The sequence below is a fragment of the Staurois parvus genome, unplaced genomic scaffold, assembly GCF_062004578.1.
Source record: "Staurois parvus isolate SC_StPar_1 unplaced genomic scaffold, SC_StPar_1.0 ptg000011l, whole genome shotgun sequence".
Classification (NCBI taxonomy): Eukaryota; Metazoa; Chordata; class Amphibia; order Anura; family Ranidae; genus Staurois; species Staurois parvus.
Genome location: NW_028317807.1, coordinates 13,059,730 through 13,078,760, shown reverse-complemented (window position 1 = coordinate 13,078,760; position 19,031 = coordinate 13,059,730). Strand labels below are relative to the sequence as shown.

Below are 19,031 nucleotides of genomic sequence, written 5' to 3'. Positions count from 1 at the left end.
GAGCCCTCCGTCTGCCAGCTGGTAGACCTACCCAGAGCGTGGGGTCTAAGCCCGGGCTGTGCTTTCACCAGGGCCCCTGATGGTGGGGATGGACTTGAAACAGTCCCGGGCCAGGTCACAACCTCTGAGCGGGCCACCAGCGGCCGAGGAGGCCTCCGGGGATGTATGTAGGTACCAGGAGAGCCAGCTGTGAAGAGGATGGCGGCCCCAGCAGGGTGGTACGGATAGTGGCCCCGTGGGGGAAGCGGGGTACCGAATCGGCGGGCTAGGAGTAGTCGGGTCACACGCAGGGTCAGCCAGGTAAATCAATCCGTAGGAACAGTCGGGATAAGCCGAGTCAAAACGCAGGAGCAGGCAGAATAGTCAGAACAAAGCCGGGTCAATCACAGGAGCGGGTAGAGTAGTCAGAACAAAGCCGGGTCAATCACAGGGGCAGGCAGCGTAGTCAGGGTCAAAAAACAGGGTCACAGCAGGAGCAGGTATTCAGGATCACATATAGACCTTGCGGCAATTTGTGACAGTGCAGGGCATCTTTAAATAGTGCGCCCTGCACTGTCATTGGCTGGCTAGGACGCGCCCCCGGCTGTCATTGGACGCCTGAGGCGCGCCCGCGGTTTCTACTGCGCATGCACGGCGTCCTGTCAGCCGCGGCTCGCCGGGACCTAGTTCCTGTGTCCCGGCGTGATCTGCCGCCAATGCGCATGCGCGGGGGACAGAGCCGCGATTGCGGCAGACGGAGCCGGGATCCCTGACACACCATTTGTTAAATACGCTGCTGTCACCCTCACGGTCCGCGTACCTGCACACTCCACCCTAGCCCCTGTGTTACTGGTTATTTAATAACACTTGGGCTATTGTTGTTCCCTGGCCAACCCTGATTCAGGGTGTCCTTAGGGAACCCACCTTTTAGGCCACGAATGGCCTTCTACACCCCTTCTCACCTGTTACCTTTCTCATTCCGTACCCCTCCTCCTTCCTTCCAACATGGCTCCATGACTTCGCACAACACGCTTCGTAACGCTCTCATCCCCTGCAGTAATCGTCAGGCTACACCCCGAATGGGAGTGCCACGCTATACAAACCGCTTTGCACTTTATCCATGGGCTTGTTAAATATCCTCACCCTGAATGTACAGGGTCTCAATATTCCACAGAAACGGAACAAGCCTTTCCGAACCTTTGCTACACTTAAAGCTCACGTGGTCTGTCTACAGGAAACGCATTTCACTCCCAACTCCACTCCTAAGTTTTTTGGTCCTCGATATACCCAGGTCTATACAGCTTCTGCCACCACCAAGCGCAGGGGGGTACTGATAGCCTTCCACCGCACAACACCTTTTACGCTATGCACTGAAATCAAAGACCCGGAGGGCCGTTACCTCCTATTAGTAGGGCAACTCCTGGACACGGATGTTACCATTGTAGCATATTACGCCCCAAACCAAGACCCCTTACCATTCCTCTCCCACTTACTCTCGGTTATAGATCACCATAAGCGCGGAACTCTAATTGTTAGCGGAGACTCTAACAGTGTAATATATCCCTTTCTTGACAAATCCCCTCAACCATCCCCCATCCCTGCCTCTAAACAGACCTTCCAAGCTATACTACATCGTTATTCTTTGACAGACACATGGCGGGAACTCAACCCGACTAAACGCCAATACACCTTTTATTCTCATCCTCACCAGTCATTCTCCAGGATAGACCATATCTTCATTACTGTTGCCTCTTCCCCTCGGCTTCTGGCCTCTGAAATAATCCCAATTCCTTGGACTGACCATTATGCCGTATTCACGGCTATGGCCTCGTTAGCCCCATCTCCCACCGAATCCTCTTGGATCATTAATGATAACCTGCTTGCAAACCCAGCTCACTGTTTAGAAATTGAAGCAGCCCTAAAAGACTATTTCGCTCTTAACCAGTCTCCTGATATATCCCCTCTCCTGTTATGGGAAGCGCATAAACCGGTATTGAGAGGGTTCTGCATTAGCAAAGCATCTTTTTTAAATAAAAGCAAAAGACAACAACGTCTCTTACTGGAGCAAACCTACGATCGTTCCCATCAAACTTTTCAGGCGGCTGCTACGCCCGCCAATCGTGAAGCCTTGGAGCGATCTAGATTGGCTCTAGATCTTTTTCTCACAGATCAAGCGGAACTCTCTCTCCGTAGATCTAGACATAAATATTATACTAGGGCAAATAAACCCAATACACTCCTGGCCCTCTCACTTCGTAGGCTCGACCAGCTCACTAAACCTATCCGGATTCGCTCCTCCTCTGGCAACCTCACTAGTAACCCAGAACATATTCTACAGACTTTCCATAAACATGTCACAGCTTTACTCTTCCTCCACATCTTTTGACTCCGCACAAGCTGACACCCTTCTAACTTCCATTTCCTTCCCGAAACTCTCAGAGTGCCAGTTAGCGGCGCTTGAGTGACCTATTTCCCCTACTGAAACCTTAGACGCTATTAAAAATCTAAAATTACGGAAACGCCCAGGACCGGATGGCTTCTCAGCCACTTATTATAGGAAATTTGCTCACCTCCTCACTCCCATCCTTACTAATGCTTTTAACGATTTACTATCTGGCCACACCTTTAACCACGAAACAGTGCAAGCGAACATTTCAATGATCCCAAAGCCGAACTCTGATGACACGCAGTGGTCCAATTATAGGCCAATATCTCTTCTTAATATTGACATCAAACTGTTAGCAAAAATCCTATCTTTGCGTCTTAACTTGTGTATTGGCTCTCTAATTCATAACGACCAAGTGGGCTTTATCCCAACTAGACAAGCAGGAGATAACATCAGGCGTGCATCTCTTCTAGCAAACTTAGCCAGGTCTCGTAATATCCCTACCTGTTTCCTCTCCCTAGACATTCGGAAGGCATTTGATACAGTCTCATGGCCATACCTCAACTACATTTTGCATCGTTGGGGTTTTGGCCCACACTTCTTAACCTGGATCTTTTCGCTGTATCGAGAACCTTTGGCCAGAATCAGGTATCTGGGGCACAGATCAGCTCAGTTCCCGATTTCCAGAGGCACGAGACAGGGTTGTCCTCTGTCCCCCCTGCTCTTTGCCCTAGCTATAGAGCCCCTGGCCCTCTTAATCAGAGCTAACCCGAATGTTAAGGGACTCGAAATAGGGGGCACGCATCATAAATTATGTCTTTTTGCAGATGACGTCTTGCTCTTTCTTACATCCCCATTAACTTCCTCCCCTTCCTTACTTCGGTTCCTTGAGACATTTGGCGCGCTTTCGGGCCTAATAGTAAACCCTAATAAATCGACAGCACTCAACATTTCTCTCTCCCCTTTAGAGTTGTCGCACTTGCAGCAGATTTTACCATTCCCATGGTCACAGCGTCATATCCCTTTCCTGGGTATCAAACTGACTCCTAGATTATCAGACCTCTACGCAGCTAACTATCTTCCGATGCTTAACCACCTCTCAACCCTTCTGACCAAATGGTCTTCCCTTCCCCTCGCATGGCTCGGCAGAATAGCAGCTATCAAGATGTCAATCCTCCCAAAAATTCTATATCTGTTTAGAGTCCTCCCTGTCCCAGTACCTCCTCATTACCTCCGCACACTGCAGCGTCGCATCTTTTCCTATGTATGGGGCAATACTCGTCCTCGTATACCTCGCTCCACCCTCTATCGCCCTAAGCTCAGTGGAGGTCTGGGCCTACCCGACATTAGCAAATATTATCAGGCAGCGCATTTAGCCCAGTTGCCTAAATACCATGCAACTTTTGAAATCCCTCAATGGGTTGCGCTTGAATCGATAGAATGTGACCCCTTATCTACCGCAAACTTACTCTGGTTGAGGCCGATGGACCGCCGCTCTATAACCAACCCCATCACTTCTCACTTTCTATCCTTATGGGATAAGCTGAAAACCCGTTATCTTCTCCAATCACCACATAATACTATGCTCTCGTTCCTGCGAAACCCAGCTTTCCCCCCAGCTTGGCAGACACCCCTTTTATTTAAAGCCTGGTCCTCTGCTAATTTACTCCGTACACATCATTTCCTACAGAGGAATAAGTTTAAATCCTTTGCCTCGCTGCGGGAAACGCATAGCCTCCCAGCCTCCGAGATATTCCGATACTTGCAGCTACAACACTTTTACGCTCCCTATACCACTATAGCCAATCGGCCAGACACCATGTCTTTCTTTGAACGAGCATGCTACAAAGACCCCCATAGACGTGGGCTTATCTCCTGCCTATATTCACTCTTCACTACTTCGATTACCATGTCCCCCCCTTTGTATACCCATAAGTGGGAAGCGGATATGGGAAAGACATTTGACCCGTCTGAATGGGACCGCATTTGGGCCAACACAAAATCATCCTCACAGAACATTGTAGCATTGGAAACGAATTATAAAGTCTTAACCCAATGGTACTTAGTCCCGGCGAGAATAGCAAAATTTACTCCTAATTACTCACCCAACTGTTTTAGAGGCTGTACGGACCCAGGAACGCATTACCATATGTGGTGGGACTGTCCAATAGCCCGAACCTTTTGGGTGAAATCTTCACCATGATATCTACACTTAGCACTACCATACTACAACCTGACCCATCAATAGCTCTACTTAATCAATGCCCCCCTGGCATCTCCAATTCGCAATTTAGGCTCATCATGCAAGTTACAACGGCGGCTAAGCAGGTTATAGCAAAATCCTGGAAATCCCCCACCCTGAGTATCGCGGTCGTCAAAACTAGAATAACACAAGCCATGATACATGCAAAGGTGGAAGCCACAATTCTTGACACGATTCCTAAATTCTTGCGCATATGGAGCCCCTGGGTAGAGCGCTTCCTCCCCTCTAACTTTGACGAATCACTCCTTCTCCCCTGATTTGTATACTATGCGCTTTGGATATACTCAATAGCCCTTTGTACGTAGCACGCAGGGGCGGTTGTAAACTTGCTGAACGTTCATGGAGTCATGGTTGTTGTTCCACTTTCCCTCTCCCCCCTTCCACCCCGGTTTGACCCCTCCTTCTAATTTCCCCCTATTTCTTTAATGCACTCGGGAGACATTACCTTGATTGGCTGGAACAATATTGTCTGTTATTGTCAACCTCTATCTACCTGTTTATGCTAGTAGCATATAGACATTTGCACTGTAAATCTCATTCATTTTTTTTTTATATATCCTATTGCCACTTCCATGTCCATTGTACTTTAACAATGTCTCCTTGTTTGTTACACTCTGCTTTATTGTTAATAATAAAATTGTTTGAACAAGATTTCACAATGCCATGCACACGGTCAAGACATCCAGTGCCTTAAGCAGCAAAGCAACCCCAAAACATCAGTAAACCTCCAACAAGTTTGACTGTAGGAACTGTATTCTTTTCTTCAAAGGCCTAATTTCTTTTTCTGAAAACAGTAGAATGATGGGATTTACCAAAACATAATTTTGTTTCATCTGTCCACAGCACATTCTCACAAAAGGATGTTGGCTCTCTCAGGTAAGTTTTGGCAAACTCCAATCTGGCTTTTTTATGTTTCTGTTTTAGCAGTGGGGTCCTCCTGGGTCTCCTACCATAGCGTCCGTTTTCATTCAAATGGTGATGTATAGTGCGAGCTGACACAGTTGTATGCTGTACCTGAAGGTCAGCTGGAATTTGTCTGGAAGTTGATCAAGGTTCTTTATCCACCATTCGAACAATCCTTCAAATGTTGAAATCATTTTTTTTATTTCTTTATTTCTTTTTTGCCCACGTCCAGGGAGATTAGCACCTCACCGCCCTCTCCCTTTTTTGGCCAAGGGGGTGTAGAAGTATTCACACTGCCCTGTTCCTGTAGCTTAATGGGTTGCAGCTGCTTCCAGGTCTTACACTGGGCTGGCTCCTTCGCTGCTGACAGGCTGTCTCTCCTAAGTAGACTGTGGGGGTCCTTCTGTCCAGCTTCTGCCTATAGGCAGGCCCCTGTCCTCTGGGGCTCCCTCCCAGGCTCCATGCCAGCAGCACCTCCTTCACTCCATCTTTCACCCAACTACAACTCCTAATCCTGATCAGACGCTCTCATATTTAAGGGTTGACCTAGCCACCATGCCAGGCCTACTGTCTGGAGATTGGCCAGATTATCTGCAAATCTAGGCCTCCTTCCTCACCTCCACCCCTCCTATAAAAAGTGCCAGAAGTTTCTAGAAGAGTGGGCGGGCTCCAAAAGCCCTGACCTGTAGAGCCTCAAAGACTAACCTGAAGTGACCTCGCTGACTCACTCCCAGGCTGACTCATACGCAGGCTTCTAGCAGGCCTCTAACCAAAAAAATCCTATCTAACCTAGAGGGCGATACACTTACACTTTCATTAAGGTTCTCATCATTTCATTCCATAAAGTATTTATTAATGTCTTTAGGGCACCTCTGGCATGCAATGTGTTTTGTCATTCTTGTAGCATTTGGAAAATAATATTTTTAATCACAATATTTGCAAACTGCAGCTTTGCTCTCAGCAGAAACTACCGTGGGAATGTTTCCAAACTCTAGATTTTGGTCTCTCCATTTTACTAGGAGGAGAAAAAGAAAAAATGTACTGACCATACCAAAGGTAAACATTATGCTGTGATGGTGGAGAACAGTATTAGAAATCATTTAAAAGTTAAATGAGATAAACTAATTTGTCAGACAAATTTACCCAGAGAGGACAGAAACTATCATCTATTGTATCCCAACAATCACCCAATTGTAGGAGATACTGGATGGAGTCCACAAGTAAATTAAACTGGAGCCTTTCCCCTGCAGGGCCCCCTAGTGGCGGAGATGTATAATGCTCTTGTTTAAAAAATGTATTGGGAAGTACCGTGTTGCTTGAATTGTATTCCAAAATTTGCTTGTCTTCATCTGAGAGAACATGCAATAATTTACATAATGTCTCAGAAATCTCCACTTCACACAGGTGTATGGATCAGTAAGCCCATTTGATTGAGGCCTCAATGTTACCTAACTGCAGCAGAGAAAAATCCTACCCTCTTAGCCAGAGCTATGCTGTGTGGCAGAGCTGCATAAATCTCAGCACTGGATAGAAATACATATCAATTGGCAGGTAAAACAGCTTCCTTAGATATATATATTATCTCTGTATTTATCGATTTGAGTGAGATTTTATCTTTAACTGCCTAAATGTATGAAATGTCCGATATCCACTGGTATCCAATACTAACAGTCCAGTAATGATAAAATGCCTATGCCAAAATAGATATGCCAAAAACAAAGAGCAGGAGTGAGCAATTACACAGCTTCTACAGCCAAAATTTTGCATGGATAAATAAGATGCAACTGGTTTGAAAATGAGAGCCGTTTAATACATATAGGTATATAACTAGATAAAATAGACAGAAAAGTATATAGTGAGCGCTTAATCCTCAAAGCAGCTATGCACTCAAAGCAACCAGAATATGCAGTAGAACAAATAATATAAATTAGTGCAGCGCTAAAATCATATAAAAAATCATATAAAAAATAAAAAAATTCGAACAACGTCCATAAAGTCTATGCATTGTGACTATAGAAACTAGTAGGTACTGGTGGTGCTCCTTGGGAAATGGTAGAAATGCGCACTCACCAGAAATAAATAGGGTATGAGAGTTGTATAAAAATCCCTCATCAGAGGTCTGGTCAAAGGTCTGGTCAGCCTGGGCAATCCTCCCTTCCGTGTGATGACAGGACTCAGTGAAGAAGAATAAGATCCAGGTAACCAGAGGTTTCCTCAAAGGGACTGATTGGATGGAACTGCCTGTTTACAGGAAATCTTCCACTCTGCCTGTGTCTGAAAATAAGTACTCCTTTTGCTGCTGGGAAGAAATAACTGTTCCTTTCAACAGAGTCTGTTGAGAGTCATACCAAGAGGTGGAAGATTTCCTGTAAACAGGCAGTTCCATCCAGCCAGTCCCTTTGAGGAAACCTCTGGTTACCTGGATCTTATTCTTCATCACTGAGTCCTGTCATCACACAGAAGGAAGGATTGCCCAGGCTGACCAGACCTCTGATGAGGGATTTTTATACAACGCTCATACCCTATTTATTTCTGGTGAGTGCGCATTTCTACCATTTCCCAAGGAGCACCACCAGTACCTACTAGTTTCTATAGTCACAATTCATAAACTTTATGAACGTTGTTTGAATTTTTTTATTTTTTATATGATTTTTTATATGATTTTAGCGCTGCACTAATTTATATTATTAGGTATATAACTAATTTGCAACAATACTGCTTAAATTAAATGCAATAGAATGAGGGCATGATTAATGCAAATCCAAGGAATAAAAAATGCACCAGGAAGTCATGTTCACACCTTAAAAATCATTTTTAACACTGAGGTGTTCTCAGAGGTGCTATTTGCATAAGCAAAAGAGGTTACTGAATCTTTAAATGCGATATAAGCTTAACATTTTATTTTTTGCAAATTCTGAGAGTTAGCTCACATTTTTGGATGACTCTAAAAGATTAAAAAACATCCAGTCCTGACAACAACAGAAAGTGCTCTGCTAAGTAAACAAGAACTGACAAGTCAATTTGAAGCCTGTCCCTGGATGTTTTGATATGCAGAAATTATATGTGACAGGTCTGATCAAAATATAGTTCTCATGTCACCTAAACTCAAATGGCCGAGAGGAAGGAGGACGTTGATTTAAATGCTGCTATTCTGTCTGGTTATTAACTATTGGGGACCGTTTGATTAGACATGAACTTGTAAGCATTTGTTACATGATTACAATAGGGCTGTGGTAGAAGCAAGGAAAAGACATAAATGTGTTCTTTGCATAGCGATGGAAACAGATGGCTGGAAATTAAAACAAGACAAAAGCAATTTTATTCTAGAATTAAAAAATGGTACTTTGGTAGGCCTTCTATGAGATAGTTAGTAGCAGCAAACGTGAATTTAAAACAGCATGTGCTCAAATGTGTATTTGAGATGGCAGTTACGGCTCTGGTTACATATACTACCAGCCAACAACATATTATTCACAGTTAGTATAGTGACAGCCAGTGCTGTGTCCTTTGTTCAGATTCCACGAGCACAGGAAATATTCTATGATCAATGTGATCTCTGTAAAGCAAGTACTGGCAAGAACACGTGACATATTCACTCATTCCCTAGGCCTCCTTCAAACAGGTGGTAAAAACAGGCAGTTCAGCTGCATTTTTACTGCCACCTAACTGCATACCTCCAAAGGAACACGGTGGCAGCTCAGGTGAGTGCATATTACGGGACTATGATGCTTGGTATCATGATGCAGCAATTACAACTTGGCAGAAGGAGCTTGGCAAGCGGTGATGCGTACCAAATTCACTCAGTAAAATCAATGGAACTGGGCTGAACCCAAGATCCAAATGATTGGCTGTGTTGTTGAGCTGTAGTTCATTGTAAAATCCCAGTTGGGATGTAAAAATGAAAAACTTAAAGAGGAGTTACTCAAAAGTGGAAGCTCTGCTTGTTTGCCTCCCCCCCCTCCACTGCCATATTGGGGGGAAGGGGGAGTGGATACCTGTTTTTGACAGGTAAACGCTCCCACTTCTGGCTCATTTCACCTCGGCCCTCCTCCTTTCTTCCGCAGTCTCCTGGGAACCTTCACAGGTCCCAGGAGACTGCCGGTCCAATCAGAACGAGCAGCACGACTCCCGCATGCTCAGTGGGCACCCAGCTGTAAAGCCACAAGCTGACACAGCCTGGTGCCCACAGTTGTGATACCGGCGCAGGAGGAGGAGAGGCAAAGAATGGACAGCGCGGGTGAGCACATACATAAAATTTTTATATTTTTTTTCTCACAAATAGAGCTTTCTTTTGGTGGTATTTAATCGCTGCTGGGCACTTTACTTTTTGCGCTATAAAAAAAAAATGCAAAAAATTAAAAAAAAAAAAAAGTTTCTGTTTCTATTATAAAATTTTTCAAACAGGTAATTTTTCTCCTTCACTGATGTGCGTTGATGAGGCAGCACTGATGAGCACTGATAGGCAGTACTGATGGGAACTGATAGGCAGCACTAATGAGGTGGCACGGATAGGCTGCACTGATAGGCAGCACTAATGAGGTGTCACGGATAGGCGGCATTGATAGGTGGTACTGACTGGCATCACTGCTGGGCGCTGACTGGCGGCACTGCTAGGCATTGACTGGCACAACTGCTGGGCACTGACTGGCACAACCACTGGGCACTGACTGGTGGCACTGACTGGCAGCACTGATGGGCACTGGTGGGTGGCACTGGTGGGCACATGTGTGTGGCACTGCTGGGCACAGGTAGGTGGCACTTCTGACCACAAGTGTGTGGCACTGCTGGGTGGCACAGGTGGGTGCACTGCTGGGCACAGGAGGGTGCACTGCTGGGCGCACTGACAGCGTGAGGAAAGTGAAGCTGAGAACCGGCAATTGCATTTTCCAGTGATCAGCGTGTCATTGGACACGGCTGATCACGTAGTAAAAGGCCGCTGTGATTGGCCTTACACCGCGATCACGGAGATCGCCGGGGCGTGCAGGAGAGCGCGTTCTGGGAGGATGTCATATGACGCCCTCCCAGAACTGGCCGGCCCAGTGTAGCCGTCATTCGACTATCTGCGGTCGGCAGGTTGTTAAAGCAGTGTTTCTCAACCTTTTCTCAGTCAAGGCACCCTCCACAATTATGGACAGTTCCGAGGCACTCCAGTAAGCCTGGTGCAGGGAGATCATCAAATTGAATAGCATACATGCCTAATAAAGTGATACACTGGGGTAGGACACTTGCAAGTGGTAGTGACAGCACAGTGTGATGAGATGCAATCCCTCCTGTGGACAAGATTAGATTTTTGTGGATTAGACAAAAAACTGACTGTGTCGACCAGGGAATCAAGCAGTTTTCTTTCTTACAGTCTATGGCCTGTTAAAGGATATCTTATCACTTGATAATCAAGATACACAAAAGCTCTCCTCTCCTTTTTTTTCCTCTATTTTGTTCTTATCTCCTTTATTTTTCTTCCTGTAGTCTCTTTGACTTTTTTTTTCTCATTATACTTACTAGAGATGAGCGAATCGAACTTGGCGAAGTGGAATTCGTTTTGAATATTAGGAAAAATTCGATTCGCACCGAATCCGAAAATTAGCAAACTTCGGATGCACGAATCGAATTTTTCCCCGATCGGCCGATTTTCATCCCTTCTACAGCCGGCAAAAAGTGTCACTACAGAGAGCTCCGCTATTTCTGACAGTTCCTTCACATTTACAGCGGTTGAAACATTGTATCTATTTGTTTCCATTTAGGATACAGATGTTTTTATTCGGAAACAAATAGATACAATGTTTCAACCGCTGTAAATGTGAAGGAACTGTCAGAGAACTGTCAGAAATAGCGGAGCTCTCTGCAGATACACTTTTTGCTGTACTGGAATTCTTCTTCTTTTCATTCTTCTTCTTCTTTTCATTCTTCTTCTTCTTCTTTTCATTCTTCTTCTTCTTCTTTTCATTCTTCTTTTCATTCTTCTTCTTCTTTTCATTCTTCTTCTTCTTTTCATTCTTCTTCTTCTTTTCATTCTTCTTCTTTTCATTCTTCTTCTTCTTCTTTTCATTCTTCTTCTTCTTCTTTTCATTCTTCTTCTTCTTCTTCTTTTCATTCTTCTTCTTCTTTTCATTCTTCTTCTTTTCATTCTTCTTCTTTTCATTCTTCTTCTTCTTTTCATTCTTCTTCTTCTTTTCATTCTTCTTCTTCTTCTTCTTTTCATTCTTCTTCTTCTTCTTCTTTTCATTCTTCTTCTTCTTCTTTTCATTCTTCTTCTTCTTCTTCTTTTCATTCTTCTTCTTCTTTTCATTCTTCTTCTTCTTCTTTTCATTCTTCTTCTTCTTCTTCTTTTCATTCTTCTTCTTCTTCTTCGTCGTGCCCCGTGACTGCCCAAATGAGTGAAGTGTGCGGTGATTCTAAGATCGACGGCACTCATCTGCATGTCATACTGACTGACAGTATTATTTCTCTTCCCCAGCAGACTCCAAGGGCATTTAAATTAAAGGTACAGTGTTCTGCACTAATATAAAGGCTCTCTGAAGCCTAGAAACCCTTTTAATAAGTTAAATTCGCAGCGAATAAATTTGCATCGAATCAAATTTCTTCCGCAAATTCGGCGAATCAGCCGAATCGAATTTTTGAATAATTCGCTCATCTCTAATACTTACCCTATCAGTGGTTTAGGTTTAGGGGATACACTGGTCTGTATATCATCTTCCTTCAGTAAAGCTAAAGTTTTCCTTTTGTGCCTATTGTTCATATGCGTACTGTCTTACGGAGTTATGTACACGTCTTTGCATGTTTTTCTCGAATGGTTTCATGTGTCTTCCATTTTTATCTCATGGAAAAAGCTTAATAAAAATGTTATTCTTAAAAAAAAGGATACAGAAAAGAGCAAGCTCTTACACCAGGCAATAGAGGCAGGAACCCAGTCTTAATCTTCCCACTTTGGACCAAAGCTCTGCTTTGCACCAGTGTTTTACTTGTTATTTGTGAATATGCTAATGTTCACATGTTTGTTTAATTGTGTTAGGCATACAGGTCGGTATGTATAAGAAAACATGACAAGTCATGGAGCCTCATTTTTACCCTAATACTTAGCCCTGGTTCACATATATGCGGGCGTGCAGGCTGCGTTTTGCGCGTACACGAGAGCCCATTCATCTCAATGGACTCCCGTGCCCCATGACACGCAGAGAAGAAGTCCCTGCACTTCATCTGAAAATGCAGCCAGCATGGGAACCTCGGTTTCCAGTACGGCTGCATTCTCCAGTGCGGGCGGCGTGCCATTAGAACTAATGGCACCCGCCCGCGTGTCCGCATTTCTCTGTGCGGGTGGATTTTCGTGTGGATCCACAACGGCACCACCCGCACAGATGTGAACCAAGCCTGAAACTACGTAAGGTGGGCAATTTATATAGTACGCATTGTTTGAACAGAAATATTTGTGGGAATGTGAACTTTTGCATTTTGGTCTACTTTTATTTTTATGCCTTAGAGTTGTCTGTTTTTGACTTCCAATCTGGCAAAACAATAATTTACAGTTGTATGTAATTTTTGATGCCCAGCACAAACACGTGAAGAGTATAAATACATGGACTTCAGGATGCTTTTAAAACTAATACAATCACTCTTCGCTGGTTACACAGATACACATTTGCATTGTGCTTTTGTATTCTGCAGTTTTACCAATGATTACTGAACTAGGAATTTTTTTGGTTTTAATCAGAAGACAAAAGATGCCTTATAATTGATTAAATGGTGTTGCGCACATGACATCTTTGCTTTACCAGGATAAAACTATGTCAAAAATTAATTAATCCACTAATGGTACCCAAATTTCATTATGTTGCCAACCTCTGCTATAGTATGGATTAAACATCAAAATAAAATGCATATATAACTATAAAAAATAATAAAAAGCTGGATAATGCTAAGCATAGGTTTGAATTTTTATGCTTCCTAACTCACTTAGTCCAGAGTTATGATTTAGCTGGGATCTATCTTATTGTGTGGATATGTAGAAACTGAACATTGTGTTTCCCACCTTAAAGGCTAAGTTCACTTTTTTTTTCTTTTAATTCCAGCTCCCCTATACCAGTACCAATATAGCATTAATGTACTTTGTTTGCAGAAAAGAAAAGAGTTTCTATGTATCCTAAACAGCCTTTACCTTAGTGTCCAGCTTGTTGTATATAAAAAAAATGTCTTCATTACTTCCTGGACAGACATTAGGATGTGAAAACTGTTAAGACACAAGCAGGAGTTCAACAGCTGACCTAATTAACACACACCATACCCTTCCAGGAGATGGCTCCCACCCTTCTCCTCAGGTTCATGGTTTTCCAATGCAATCAATTAGTGATCACCATTCTCACTAAATATACAGCTATTGATTTTTTATTTTTCCTACCTTACTTTCATCTTACATAGATCATTCGACAGAGTGCGCAGGAGCTGAGCGATCAGATAACAGTCTATGTGGATCAGAGCTGTAGTATTGAAAACAGGATAAGTATGTCCTAGGCTCTGTAAAACTCACCATACACTAATTGGGGTGTCCTCCTATCATATAAATTGGTAAATCTAAAGGAGATTGTACAGATGCATTTTTTATGGGTACATGTATGGGAAGGTGGGTAAGGTTAGAATTACTGTTTGATTTTAATGCCTTTGACTTTCAGTCCCAGTGATTGGTGTCACCTTCTCAGAAAGCAGGAGATATTCTTCCTAATAAAGACAGTTTAATAAAAACCAGCAAGAAAAAGTACACCATGAAACAAATGTTCACAACACAAAGATTGTATGAAATAATAAAAAATAATTTATGATTACATGACACTATACAAAATTACAACATCCCCCCACAAAAACACTTCTTGATTTCAATATCTCTTTATATCTGTTGGAAATAAAGGACTGTTTTTGTGCTCACCCTGTATGGGAAGTTATCATATGTCAAGTAACTTAAAAAGAGCCCAGGATGTTACCCAACATAGTATTTAATTTGTGTATTATAATTCACCAAGTAAACACATACACAATTTTAAAAATATTATATATATATATATATATATATATATATACATATATATATATTAGATACACTGCTAAAAAAGTAAAGGAACACTTTTTAAACAGAGTATTGCATCAAGTTTATTCAACTCCTGATCAGGTTAGTTACGTAGCAGAGGGGGTTGTTAATCAGTTTCAGCTCCTTTGATGAAATGCAAATTAAATTAACAACAGGTGCAATAGATGGGCAACAACTAGACAACCACCAAAACAGGAATGGCTTTACAAGTGGATGCCACTGACATTTTTTCCCTACTCATAGAGTCAGTGTCACTACTGGTAGCATGAGGCGATACCTGGACCCTACAGAGGTTGCACAGGCAGTCCAACTCCACCAAAATGGCACAGAAATATGTGCCATTGCCAGAAGATTTGCCGCGTCTCCCAGCACAGTCTCAAGAACATGGAGGAGATTCCAGGAGATAGGCAGTTACTCTAGGAGAGCTGGACAGGGTTGTAGAAGGTCCTTAACCCATCAGTAGGACCGGTATCTGCTCTTTTGTGCAAAGAGGAACAGGTTGAGCACTGCCAGAGCCCTACAAAATGACCTCCAGCAGGCCACTGGTGTGAATGTGTCTGACCAAACAATCAGAAACAGACTTCATGAGGGTGGCCTGAGGGCCCAACATCCTCTAGTGGGCCCTGTGCTCACTGCTCGGCACCAGAGAGCTTGATTGGCATATGCCATTGAACACCAGAATTGGCAGGTCCACCACTGGTGCACTGTGCTTTTCATAGATGAGAACAGGTTCACCTTGAGCACATGTGACAGACGTGAAAGAATCTGAAGAAGCCGCAGAGAATGTTATGCTGCCTGTAGCATTGTTCAGCATGACCGTTTTGGTGGTAGGTCAGTGATGCTCTGGGAAGGCATATCCATGGAGGGACACACAGACCTCTACAGGCTAGGGAATGGCACCCTGACTGCCATTAGGTATCGGGATGAAATCCTTGGACCCATTGTCAGACCCTACGCTGGTACAGTGGGTCCTGGGTTCCTTCTGGTGCACGACAATGCCTGGCCTCATGTGGCAAAAGTATGCAGGCAGTTCCTGGAGGATGAAGGAATTGATACCATTGAATGGCCCCCATGTTTGCCTGACCTAAATCCAATAGAACACCTCAGGGATATCATGCTAAGGTCCATCTGACGCAGCCAGGTTGCACCTCAGACTGTCCAGGAGCTCAGTGATGCCCTGGTCCAGATCTGGGAGGAAATACAGCAGGACACCATCAGTCGTATCAATTAAATTTCAGCAAACTGGACTAGCCTGCTGCATCATTTTTTCACTTCGAGTTTCAGGGTGTCTTTGAATTCAGTCCTTACATTCCTAACAAATTATTCAGTCCATATCAGTATAGATATCCAGCATGATATTTTTCCCCATTGAGATCTGATGTGCTTTCAAAGTGTCCCTTTAATTTTTTTGAGCAGTGTGTTTGTGTGTGTGTGTGTGAGAATGTGTGTGTATATATATATATATATATATATATATATATACACACACACACACGGGGCCGCTGTTAGAAATAATGGGGCCCCGTACTGACTACCTGATGGGGCCCTCCTACACCCCTGGCCCCTCCCCTTGAACTCAACTCAAAATAAATTGCAGCTTTGTCTTCAATATAAATGAGGCTTAAGGCTACAGGGCTTTTTTTTCTTAGAGGTGCAGGAGCTCTATTGTGCCCCCCTTGCTCCACTCTCCATTAATATAGTGTAGAATTTAGGAGTGCACTGTATGAAGAGTGCAGGGTTGAGAAGTGCACAATATACAGAATGGAAGGCTCAGAAGTGTGCTGCATACACAGTGCAGGGTTCAGAATTGTGCTATCTACAGAGTGCAGGGTTTAGGAGTATGCTGCGTATAGAATGCAGGGTTGAGGATTGCACTATGTACAGAGTGCAGGGTTCAAGAGTGCCTTACATTCAGAATGCAGGGTTCAGGAATGCCTTACATTCAGAATGCAGGGTTCAGGAATGCCTTACATTCAGAATGCAGGGTTCAGGAATGCGTTACATTCAGAGTGCATGGTTCAGGAGTGTGTAGTGTACAGAGTGCAGGGTTCAGGAGTGTGTTACATCGAGAGTGCAGGGTTCAGGATTGTGTTGTATTCAGAGTGCACAGTTCAGGAGTGCATTATATTCAGAGTGCAGGGTTCATGAGTGCATTACATTTCAGCTTTGTGTGCTTTGGAATGGCATAACAAGGCACTCAGGTGTTAAGGAGGGCTTAGGCTTGGTTCGCACTATGTTGCACAGAAACCATTGATTCCATGTCACACGAAAGTGAGTTGCACAGCTGTTAGTGGACCTTATACAGAATAATGAGATTCTGCTTGTCCTCAAATTTCTGCCCCTTCCACCAGTACAGAGCTCTTCTCTCCTCCCTGCCAAGTACAGACCTTACCTCTCCTCCCTCTCTGTACACAGCACTCCCCCCCCAAAGAAAAGACTTACAGTAGGAGATCAGTCTGCCAGCACTTTCTTTTGGAGATACTGCAGGCTTGAGGCTAGAGTTGTGTGCATACTCCGCCCCCTCCTCTGTTGTCTATGCAGGGATTTGAGTTTGCTACCAGGAGAGTATCATCACTGCCACTTACAAAACACAGAAGCCGGGCTTATGTGTTTATGAGTGACAGTAGTGACTGGCAATGCAAGGGGCCAGCACCGGAGACCTGTTACTACTGCATTATGTGCTTGAAGCTGCCGACTGTCCGGGCCCGCCTGTCAAAGTGAAGGGCCCAGGCCCCCTACAGGAGGCCTGGAGGTATCCCCTTAGCAGGAGGCCCTGTGTTTGTGTGTGTATGTATATACAGTCAGGTCCATAAATATTGGGACATGGACACAATTCTAACATTTTTGGCTCTATACACCACCACAATGGATTTGAAATGAAAAGAACAAGATGTGCTTTAACTGCAGACTGTCAGCTTTAATTCGAGGGTATTTACATCCAAATCAGGTTAACAGTGTAGGAATTACAACAGTTTGCATATGTGCCTCCCACTTGTTCAGGGACCAAAAGTAATGGGACAATTGGCTTCTCAGCTGTTCCATGGCCAGGCGTGTGTTATTCCCTCATTATCCCAATTACAATGAGCAGATAAAAGGTCCAGAGTTCATTTCAAGTGTGCTATTTGCATTTGGAATCTGTTGCTGTCAACTCTCAAGATGAGATCCAAAGAGCTGTCACTATCAGTGAAGCAAGCCATCATTAGGCTGAAAAAACAAAACAAACCCATCAGAGAGATAGCAAAAACATTAGGCGTGTCCAAAACAACTGTTTGGAACATTCTTAAAAAGAAGGAACGCACCGGTGAGCTCAGCAACACCAAAAGACCCGGAAGACCACGGAAAACAACTGTGGTGGATGACCGAAGAATTCTTTCCCTGGTGAAGCAAACACCCTTCACAACAGTTGGCCAGATCAAGAACACTCTCCAGGAGGTAGGTGTATGTGTGTCAAAGTCAACAATCAAGAGAAGACTTCACCAGAGTGAATACAGAGGGTTCACCACAAGATGGAAACCATTGGTGGGCCTCAAAAACAGGAAGGCCAGATTAGAGTTTGCCAAACGACATGTAAAAAAGCCTTCACAGTTCTGGAACAACATCCTATGGACAGATGAGACCGAGATCAACTTGTACCAGAGTGATGGGAAGAGAAGAGTATGGAGAAGGAAAGGAACTGCTCATGATCCTAAGCATACCACCTCATCAGTGAAGCATGGTGGTGGTAGTGTCATGGCGTGGGCATGTATGGCTGCCAATGGAACTGGTTCTCTTGTATTTATTGATGATGTGACTGCTGACAAAAGCAGCCGGATGAATTCTGATGTGTTTCGGGAATATTATCTGCTCATATTCAGCCAAATGCTTCAGAACTCATTGGACGCTTCACAGTGCAGATGGACAATGACCCAAAGCAGACTGCAAAAGCAACCAAAGAGTTTTTTAAGGGAAAGAAGTGGAATGTTATGCAATGGCCAAGTCAATCACCTGACCTGAATCCGATTGGGCATGCATTTCACTTGCTGAAGACAAAACTGAAGGGAAAATGCCCCAAGAACAAGCAGGAACTGAAGACGGTTGCAGTAGAGGCCTGGCAGAGCATCACCAGGGATGAAACCCAGCGTCTGGTGATGTCTATGCGTTCCAGACTTCAGGCTGTAATTGACTGCAAAGGATTTGCAACCAAGTATTAAAAAGTGAAAGTTCGATTTATGATTATTATTCTGTCCCATTACTTTTGGTCCCTCAACAAGTGGGAGACACATATGCAAACTGTTGTAATTCCTACACCGTTCACCTGATTTGGATGTAAATACCCTCAAATTAAAGCTGACAGTCTGCAGTTAAAGCACATCTTGTTTGTTTCATTTCAAATCCATTGCGGTGGTGTATAGAGCCACAAATGTTAGAATTGTGTCAATGTCCCAATATTT

General features: G+C 43.8%; 1 protein-coding gene across 3 annotated transcripts in view; it reads right to left on the bottom strand.

Moving 5' to 3' along the window:
- PARD3B (par-3 family cell polarity regulator beta) overlaps positions 1–19,031 on the bottom strand; it is a 1,797,179-nt gene that overhangs the window by 634,812 nt on the left and 1,143,336 nt on the right. The gene's annotated exons all lie outside the window — the stretch shown is intronic.